Genomic DNA, 10,963 nt, shown 5'->3' with positions numbered 1-10,963 from the left:
GACGTGACGTTGGCTGGAGCCTGAGAGAGAAGAGTCACCACGCTTCCCCTCCTTGCCCTCAGAGGCAGAGTTTTGGTGCAGCATTTTGTTATTTATTTTGTTTTAGTTAGGTGTGACAAACAGCTGGCACACAGCCAGTCCTGAATTGTAAATGCCATTCTAACCCTCATGGGTGCCATAACCCCCCTTCCTTCCCACCCTGCACGTTAACTTGAATATGAGCGTAATGGATGTTAAATAAGTCAACAAAGATGCTGTTTGTGGTGCAGCTGAGCAGATGTGTTTCTGGAGAAATCTGCATGTGTGGGCAACGTCTCCCAAGAAGGACCCCAGGCAGACCCTCCCACCCAGGGGACCCTGTCTGGCGCCATGCTGGAGGACAGCCCAGGGCAGCTGCCCTTTGGGGGGTCTTCACGTATAAGTGCCACCCACCTCCCTGTACAATCCACCTTTCCATGAGGTGTCCCTTCCCTCCTTTATGAGTACCTGCCAGGCGTGGGGCTAAGGATGGTGATGAACCAGCCCTGACCTCAGGCGACATGCTGACCAAGCCAGCGCTGGGAACATGGTAGTGCCCAGCCTTTCTCATGGATGAGACCCAGAGATTAGGCTTTCCAGGTGTACCCCAGCAACATTTCAGCACAGTGGCAGATTCTGGGAACAGTGGGACAAGCCGGGAAATGCTGGACTGTGCCAGGGCTGAAGTGCTGTGCCTGAAGTCTCAGAGTCCCAGTTTGAGGTTTGCAAGGCTCTTGGGGCAACTGAGAGCCAATGTCACACAGGCTGGCTTTATCCTTTTGCCCTGCCTAGGACTGTTCCTGAGGCTCCGCAGGACATGGGGATGGGAATGAGGGCACACAGAGCCTAAACCTACAGGCTGGGCTTCCTGCACCTTTGTCTCCCCAAGCAAGCACCCCCACCCAAGCAGACCCCATGTGAGGTAAGGTTCTGGTGATGCTTCTAATTAGTGGGGTGCCCTGGTGGTCTTTGGCGCTCCTTTCCTTTTCTGCATAACAAGGAGGCGAGGCAGATGACCTCAAAGTTCTTTTCAGATTTAAAGCTCCCTGGGCAGTTTTCTCTTCCTAAACTCTGCCCAGCCTCTGGAACTATTTCAAGCATTAAATTAGATGAGGTCTGTGAGCCCTTCAACAACTGAAAGGCATGTGAGCACCAGCTCTCACCACGACGAGGAGTAGGTAAGCTGGGACCTGCCACTTCCCAGGTATTGTACCGTTCTTAGGGATCTGGCAGCTCTACTGATTTCATGCAAGCCTGGCTCAGCTCATCTCCTGGAGCCTGGGTTTAGGGGCCTGTCCTGATCAGCAGGTGACAGTCGAGACAGGGTGAATGGGCAGGGAGAGGCTCGTTCCCTGTGCTTATCCCCTGCGCTGAAAAATGTGCCCAGTGACAGCAAGCAGCAAGATGCCCTACAAAGAAACCCCACACCAAAGAGTGGCAGGTGGTTTCCAGCCTCAGTGCCCACCGCAATCCCACCTGGTAAATGGCCCACGCCCAGGCCAGCATGTTCCAGGCCGGCTGCGGCCTCAGCAGTGTGCCTGGAACCAGCGACATTTGACTTGAGGTAGCTAGAGGCAAGGAAATGGAGCTGGAGGAGACTCCCACGGTGCAGAGCTCTGAAGTTTCTGTCACCCTCCCCTGAAATGGCTCCAAAGTACAGGGAGCTCTGGGAGGTCTCTGGGGACAAAAGTCCAACGATTTCCCTGAGAAGCCCCTCCTAGGCTGAGAAATAGCACAGACATTTCAAGGCGCTGTGATCTTGTTGTATGCGGCAGGCAGACTATTGCCGTCACCACCATCCCATTTTACACAGGGAAGGGAAGAGTGTTAGCGCGCCCTCTTCCTTCCCACTTGGTCCCAAAGATACGAATGGAACAGCCAGCAAGTGCGAGGCAGGAAGGAGGACAGGGTGAAGGTGAAGCCAGGCCTGCACGCTAATTCTCACCCGCCCCACCATCATCGGGACTTTATCCTATTATTCTATTATTGATAGACACATCAATCACCGGAACTATCCTGTCCACAACTCCTGGCTAACAAAATCTGTTCCAGTCCTAACCCCCAAGGAGGGAAAGGTCCCCAGAGTTCCCTGTGAATTTACCGAGTGACCTACACTCCCTCTTGGACACGTGAGTGGACAGGAGGGATGTGTTCGCCAGTCTGCCTAACTAGAGACCAGTTAGATGGTCTGACATGTTCCAGCTCAGCAATGCTGCCAAAATGAGCGTTAGAATCAGCAATTATATCAACCAATTATCTTCCCTGTTCCAGATGGAACCAATCACCAGAGCCGAGGAGAAGCCACAATCTGATTGGCCCGGTTTGTGCCATGTACTAGTCCTAAATCCAGGACCTGATGTCAGCCCCACTAGAGCACAGGGGCTAACAACAGAAAATAATTGTTACCGCAGCATATCGAACAGGTAGTAACAATTCCTTGCTTTTAGGAAACTGACTTTAGAAATAAAGAGAAAGCGAGCCGACTGGTAGCAGAGAAGCATCATAAGGATGCGCCTGGAAGACGGAAGTGAAGAGGCAGGCGCTGAGTCATAGACGCCAGAGCTGCAGGACCAGCGGTCCCGATCCCACTCTGCACACTGGCTGGCAGGTTCCCTTCACAGGTGGGCACCACATTGCGCTCAAGGTGGGAAACGTATCTTTGGTTGTGACTGAGGCTCTGTATTGTTACAACAGGGTTTGTCAGACAGAATGTTGAGAGAAGCACTTTGGGTGGAAGGGGAGGATCCCAAGATGTACCCGGAGGAAGAGGCAGAACACAGGGCCAAACATGAGCCATCGTGACCGCGTGTATCCCAGGATGTGTGAAAACTTCGTCCTGTGAGTACAGCACAGAGTGTAGTTGCAGCCTGCCTTTGTCTGTTTGTTGCTGCTCTAACGGACTACTGAGGCTGGGTAGTCTATGAAGGAAAGGGGTTTGTTTGACTCACGGTCCGGGGCCTGGAATGTTCAAGATAGGGTGCTAGTTGGCTTCTGGTGAGGACCTCCTACCTACTGCTACTCAAGGAAGGAAGTGGGCACCTGCAGGAGAGAGAAAGCACTCATCTGTCCCGAGGTCTCTGCCCCGCACGTCCCCAGGAGGCCCATCTCCACGCTGCCGCCCACAATGGCAAATTTCACCATGCGTCTCAGTGCGGATGGACCGTATTCCAACCACAGCAGGGCCGGAACAGTTGTCCTCCAATAAAGAAGGGCTCGAAAGTGGCAAGTGCATCCTATGGTAAGGAGGGATATAATTTGGCTCCTTGTCCAAAAGGCTTTTCCAAAAGCCTAGTGTTTGGACCTGTGCCATTGTATTAGTCAGGTTACCCTTCTGGTTTTAGTAACAGAAACCCAACCCAAATGAATTTACAAAGGAATGTGATGTTTCACATTATAGAAAAATGTAAGGATAGAACTGATGTCAGTTATGACTCAATACGGATGCTCAATACCATCAGCTTTCGTCCAGTTGGTGTTACTCTTTAGTTGGCAGCGTCTTTGCACATTCAACAAGGTGGCCAATGTTGGCTTCATGCTGCATATATGCTTACCTCCTTCCAGCTCAGCAGCCTCAACAGGAAAAAAGTGACTTCCTAGCTGGAGAGGACACACCCCAGGGAGAGATCTCACTGGCCCATCTTGGGACATGTGACCATCACTGAACCAATCACCAGAGCCGAGGAGAAGCCGCAATCTGATTGGCCTGGTTTGTGCCATGTACTAGTTCTAAATCCAGGACCTGATGTCAGCCCCACTAGAGCACAGGGGCTAATAATAGAAAATAATTGTTACTGGAGGGATATCGAACAGGTAGTAACAATAGCCTCATTCCCCCCACACACACTCAGGTTAGAGTTGAGTATAATCTCTCTGAAGTAAAGATCCTTGGGCTGAATTTAATCTTTTATAGCCAACTGGAATGCCAAATGAGCTCTTTGTGTAATTTGATTTTCCTGTCAGTGCTGGGGATTGAACCCTGGGCCTTGTGTATGCTAGGCAAGCACTTTACCAGCTACAACCCCAGCTCCTAAATGACTTTCTGATCCCAAGTGCCTTGAGGCCTAACTATACTCTCATGATGAATTTGTCAATTAGGATTCTTATCTCTAAACAACGAAACCCATCTGGTTTACTTAAACAGAAAAAGAATTGTTTTCAGCTTGGCTTATTAGTGGCTCACAGAATCTCCAGCAGGAACAGAGCAAAAGAGGAATTGGAGCTCTGCAGCCATAACCAGTACCCACCTTCCCCTCCATCTGGCCACACAGATTTTATCCCACTGCCTTAGGTGAATGCCTCTGTCCCTGCTATGCCCAGAGCTGTGGTTCCTCCACCACATTCTCTACCCCTATCACCAAGATGCAATCCCAGGCCACAGCTGTGCCTTGATTTTCACTCTTCCATATTTAAGGCTCATGATGCCACACCCACTGGCAGGGTCTAGGTCACATGCCTGTGTCCTAGCTGCAAAGGAGTCCAATACATATAACTGAATTTTGACTCCACCCTGCTGAGATGGTGCCCCCTAGCATTGCTGGGTTACTTTTCTATAATGAAATACTTGAGAGAATTAACTTATAAAGATTTATTTTGGCTCATGCTACTGGAGAGCCCAGCCAAAGACTGGGCAGATTCAAGCTTTGGGCTGCTGGTAGGGGTCCCAAATGGCAAAGATGGGGCGCTCATGACCCAGCAACCTGGTCACCTGATGGCCAGGGAGCAAAAGAAAAAGAGGAAGAGGTCAGGGTTTCACAATTTCCTTGAAAGGCACATCCCAAAGACCTCAAGACCTTTTACTGACCTTACGTTCTACTGGTTCCACTATCTTCCCATGGTGCCACCCTAGGGTCCATGACTTCAACACACAGACCACTGGTCAATACTTCTCCAAACCACTGCCATGGCCTACTTCCCAAACTTAGGGAGGTAATTCAAATGATGCTGGGCTGTACCCACAAGACCTACATCCACTATACAAGTCCTCACACAGTCATCTTTTCTGCCTCTTCTGGGTTCTGAGAGCAAGCAATAAAGCCAGGTATTTTTATTTCCTCATGTGTCCTCCCAGTAAATGCACGAATCTCTGTTCAACAAAAGGAATCCAGTTCACACACACACACACACACACACACACACACACACAATTTGGCCCACATAATTTGGATAAGATTTAGCTTGGGGATAGAAGTTTCCTTTCCAGCAAGATTGGCTCACCAAGGATCATAGATTCCTCAAAAGCAAAGCCCTGAACAAGGCTCCTGAGGAGGTCTACAAAGCATGGCCACAGGAGCCCTCCCAGGAGCACCAACCAGCAGGTATTTAATAGGCTTATCAGAGAATGCTACAAATGCCGCACTGGATGGCTCTCATCACAAACCAGCCCTGACCACGCCATTAACAAGATGTTGTGTTGTTGGGTGGGGGCTGCCGGTGAGGGTTGCTCTACTCTGATAAATTTCCTTCAGGGTCCAGATTCCTGTAGCAGCTCTTCCCGGATAAGTGAATTCTCTGGCTTTCCTTCTGTGGCTGTCTACGGCTCAATCAAGCCCCTCAATTTTTGAGGGTCACCTCTGTCCCAGGCACTGTGCTACCCTTCGGTACACTGTGTCCCAGGGAGCCTTCAGATAATTAAATAAGCCAGAGCTTAAATGGAGTGAGGGGCGGCAAGGAAGGGAACAAAAATGTCAGCACTCTGTCACCCTAAAAGGAATGTATAGTGTTCATCTCAAACAGACTTCCTGATCAGGGTCACTGTGGAAACCAAGCTCTCTGAACCAATAGAGATTAGTTATTGTATTTTCTGAACACATAATCCAACAAGAACTGTCTGTCCCTGAACAACACATTTGTGTATAAGTCATCTAAGGCAGCACCTTAGATACACGCAGTTACATTTCATAAATGAGAATAGGGAAGGGGAAACATTGACCACTTCAGAAAGTCTGGATGGTGCCCAGTTGGACCTACACAACTGGCTGTCTGTTCATTCTCCACCAAGGGCCCTGGCCCCACCCCTGGGGGGCGACACCCCTCCAGGAATGGGTGGGTGTCTGCAGAACACGGGCTGTGACTGAAAGAAAAGAAGGGGGTGTCCCATGCGGAGCTTGCCTGCCACCTGCAGCCCCACAAATCATGAACTTTTAACATATTGCGTGATTTTAAACAATAGATGCATTTTAAATCTTGATTGCTTGGCTGTAACACTGGGATTTTCAAAGTACAGCGCTAATTCGGCCAGCTGTACCCACCACATACAAATGCGTGTATCAGACATCACACGTGCTTGTGCAACTTGGCAGCCAAAGCACGGCAATCACCAGTAATAGTATTTCAACCTGCCACACCTGTGTGTGCCCGGGACGACAGGTGTTTATGGTTCCTAAGCAGACGTATAAATTGTCTTAATGAGCTTCTTTTCATTGCATTGCATTGCATTGCAGCCCAAGAAAGCCCAAAGTGTGCCCCCCCCCACGCCTCCGGCTGGGCTGTGGAACCTCAAATCTTCTGGACCCGGCTTCAGGTGGTCCTGAGGCGGCAGTGCCCCGGCAGACCAGTAGGTGTCGCTGTGAGCCAGGGAGAGCGAGGCCTCCCGCCGCCAGCGCGCAGCAGCTCGGTCTGTTTTCAATCAACACGCTGTCAGTTTTTTCCCTGAAGCCCCAGGAGTGTGCTAGGAATTTTTATTTCTTGAGAAACCCTGTGATTCAGCTGCCCTTTGTCGGCCCTGCTCAAGAGAATGAAAGCTGCTCTTGCTGCTGCCAGCCCCAGGCAGGGAGCTCCTGGGTGGGAGTCCTGCCTCTGTCCCCTTTCTTCCTCTTCTGCTCCCCTTGCTCTTTCTCTTCTGGTGCCAGTGACACCCACGAACGCTTGGAGCCAAAGCCCCCCTCGGCCCCTATGGATTCTAAGCCACCCACACCAGCTCCCAAATCAACTAGCCTGCAAATTCCTGCTTCCTCAGCGACTCTTCCCTGACAGGGCCCCTTCTTCCAAAGCAGCCCCAAGATGAAAGCTAAGCTTTCGCTAGGGACTCTGGGTCCCAGGGCCTTGCAGGCTGACCTGCTTTCAGATGCAGCCCTCCTCCCTGCGCAGCAGCGGTGAGCGCCTTGGCAGGTCGCTTGCCCTCTCTGCCTCCGTTCTCCGTGTGTAAACTCCATGGTACCTGCAGACACGCGCATGAAACACAGGTACAAACCCAAAGGGCCTGGTGACCCCGTGCAGGGCAGGCGTCCTGCAGATGCAAAGCGATTTTGCTTATTACTTCGGGGACCTTTACACGGGCACCACGACACACGCAACCAAAGACATGGATTTGGGGACCCTCGTTGTCATGACTCCACAGCAAGAAGACTCTGCCTGCCGAGGAAAGAAATCTCAGGCTGCCGTGGTCCGAGATGCCAGGCGCCTACACGCAACCAAAGACATGGATTTGGGGACCCTCGTTGTCATGACTCCACAGCAAGAAGACTCTTGCCTGCCGAGGAAAGAAATCTCAGGCTGCAGTGGTCCGAGATGCCAGGCGCCGGTTCTCACCCTCTGCTCGAGTCAGCGGTGAGAAGCCGGGCCGGGAGCTGTCCTGCTCCACAGCCACCGTCTGCTTGGCAGAATGTCCTGGGGCCGGTCCTTCCGAGGCCACTCGAGGGCAGAGCTGGCAGCTCCTGCCCTCTCCAGCCGGTCTGGCACGGCGCTCCCTGGATCGCAGCTACCACATCGCCGCTGCGGTTTTGGGGGGTGGCCAGAATCCAGAATGCTGACGCTGGGCGCCCTGCAGCTGCCTGTTCAAGCTTTAGGGACACACACCCTGGAAAGCTGGGGCAGAGGTGGAAAAGAGAAGAGCGAGGCTTTTCCCAGGGACTGCCAGGACCACGCACCAGAGGGGTAGTGCCCCTGCCGGCCAACTCCGGTAACTGCAGCCTCTTCTGCTTCTGCGAAGAGGCTCTTTCTGCTTGTCTTGGGTGTGAAGCTCTTGTGTGTGCTCTCAGCCAAAATGAGACTGCTTTTGTTAAGCAGCAGATAGGTGCGGGAGTTGTAGGACCAAGAAAAGCATAATGTCAGTATGCCGGGCTTGGCAGGACGGCGGAGGCCAGTGTCTATTCCAACCCCCGGGACTGGCAGGAGAGGATGCTCTCGGAGCTACACGGACTGCACCTGTGAAGGTCAGACCTGTGCGACCATGAGTAGCCTTGGGCTTCTGGGCCAGCAAAGGGTTCTGCCCGAGGCTCCACTGGGGGTGCAGTCATCGGGCACCTTTCCCATCAGAGCACAGGTCACAGTTCCCACGTGGACTCGGCGATCTCGCCACCCTTCGCGGTTCCTATCTATAAATGCAGATGGAAGACACAGACCCTCCTTAGTCGAGACTGCGAGGACTGGTGGTCATGTGAGTGAAGCGCCCGGCCAGGAAGCCATGTGCAGACATCTCAGGGAGATGAGCAGTGCTGCAGACCACGCCAGCCTTCTCGGCCGTGTGGGATCTGGGAAGGGCTGGATAGACGCCCCACATCGGGGCTGGGGTCCTCACTGTCTGTAAGAAAAGCATGTGAAACCCGCATGCACTGCTGCTGGGGATGGAAAATGAGAAACAGTTGGGCAGTTTCTCGTGTAACTTTACGGCTACCATGTGACCCAGCAACTCCATACCTAGGTAGATCCCCAGAAGAAGTGAGAGCAACGTCCATCCAGGGACTTGAGAGTGAATGTTCAGGCAGCATCAGGTTAGTCCTAAGAGCCAGAGGATGGAAACAACCCAAATATCCATCCATTGTGGAAAGCTGTACAGTGGACTATTATGCAGCCAGAAAAAGAAATGAAGTCCTGATACAGTTGCAGTGAAAACAATATGCTAAAGGGAATAAGTGAGATGCAGAAGGGCCAATACTGCATGACTATATCTATCTGAAATGTCTGGAACAGGTCAATCCACAGAAACAGGATGGAGATTAGCAGGTGCCAGGACCTGGGCATGGGGAATGACTGCTGAGGAAGGTGAGGTTTAGTTGGAGATGATGAAAATGTTGGGGAATAATATTGTGGGGCTGGCCAAACACTTTGTGAATACACTAAAACCTACTGAGTCTACAACATGTGAATTAAGCCGCAGTAAAACTTACTTAAACAAGAAGATCCTTAGCATGCCAGCTGGAGCGTGCTCCAACTGTGGACAAACAAATGAGATGGCCGTGTGGAGGGAACTTTTGTGAGCTTGGCCTATAAATCAGATTAACCAGCTTCCCTCCCTCTGCTGCGCCCTCAGAAGGAGCTGCAGCAGCTGCAGGCTGTGCACGAAGTGTGAAGCCTCCTGTGCATGCTGGGGCCGGAATTGGGAGGAAGATGCTCCATCCGCGCCCCAGGACAGCCTCACCTGGTAGGCAGCACACAGGAAGTAGCCCAAGCTCCTTCCGCCTGCCGTGCCTCAGTCTCCAGACTTACAGGGAGGAGCCAGGCATGGCAGTGCACACCTGTAATCCCAGCACTGAGAGGCCGAGGCAAGAGTCGGGCCCAAGTGAATGCAGAACCTCATCCCTATCTGAGACTCTATTTCTGAAAGGGGGCTGCAGATTTCCACTATCCCCGACCCTTGTTTCTCGGCCCAAGCCACCTCTGTCTCCTATCTGCTTATCCAACAGCTACTTCCTCGGTCTCTTTCTTTCCATCCTTGTCCCCCCTCCCACAGGAAGTCTAGTCTCACATTAGCAACCAGAGAGACAGAAGCTCTGTTCAAAGCCCACAGTGAATCCCATCAGGCTCAAAGTAAAAGCCAAGGTCCTGACAGTGGCCGTAGCTCCGTGGGTCATGTGCAAATTCCTCATTACACACACACTGCAGATCACCAGCCCTGACACCCCACATGCACAGACCCTGCTATTACTATAGGATTCAAAGGGCCTAGAATAGCACTGGGTACCTAGTAAGCCCCCAGTAACTATTTGTTGGTGACGATCATACTGATATAGAGCTAGATGGAGAAGTCGTGACTCCTATCCCTGGGTAGAAAACCAACTACAAGTCTGCTTGATTCGATCCAGTTCTACAAATGGGTGAGAGTGCTTACTACACACCTAGGAGGCCACTCCGAATCACTCCAGACAAGGATTAGCTCTGGAAATGGACTGAAGCCCAGTGTCAGCCTTTGCTCAAAACAACTGTCCCACTTCAGTTTCAACCCCGTCTTTAAAACCCATTCAGGCTCCGGGCCTTCATTATACTTTCAGAGGCTGGGCTGGCCCTCACTGACTTCTCCCAGTACTCTTTCAGTTCTTGAAAAGTGCCTGGGTAGTGGCTGGCTAGCTGGCTTTCCTTTCTCTCTCTCTCTTTCTTTCTTCTTTCTATCTTTCCTTCTTTCCTTCTGCCAGAGTGTTTTTGTTTTTGTTTTTATACTAGGGATCGAACTTGGGACCTTGCACTTGCGAGGCAGGTAGCAGAACCACTGAGCTAAATCCCTGGCCTTGCTAGAGTCTTGCGAAGTTCTCTGGGCCAGCCTCAAACTCATGATCTTCCTGCCTCGGCCTCCAGAGTAGCTGGGGATTACAGGCGCATGAACTGTGCCTGCCTCTTGGTTGTCTCTGGAATAAGCCAGTTGCCTCCTCAGCTCACAGGGCAGGAGCGGTGTCTTATCCCCAGGTGAGGAGGGTCTCAGTGGTCTGAGTCTGCCTCACCCCACATTTGACCTTTTCCCTGAGATTCAAACTAAACGTCTGCTTGACTACAGACCCTTCCACCTTCCACACAGAAGACGCCTGGTTTGGGGCTGTTGTCTGGAAATGAGGTCCCAGGATGGTGGCCTCATCACCAGAGGCTGCCACTTGCCTGGGCATCTCAACCACCTTCCCAGAGAGGCCCCTGTTAGCTTTCTATTTTAAGTATTTAAATGGCTTTGAGACTCCATGCATGGGTTAATTTATCTTTCAGATGGAAACTCAAGGAACCAAGAAAGCGATGGGTGTGGAAACAG

The sequence above is a fragment of the Fukomys damarensis genome, unplaced genomic scaffold, assembly GCF_012274545.1.
Source record: "Fukomys damarensis isolate Sample0158 unplaced genomic scaffold, DMR_v1.0_HiC HiC_scaffold_4, whole genome shotgun sequence".
Taxonomy (NCBI): Eukaryota; Metazoa; Chordata; class Mammalia; order Rodentia; family Bathyergidae; genus Fukomys; species Fukomys damarensis.
Note: the sequence above shows the minus strand (reverse complement) of the source record.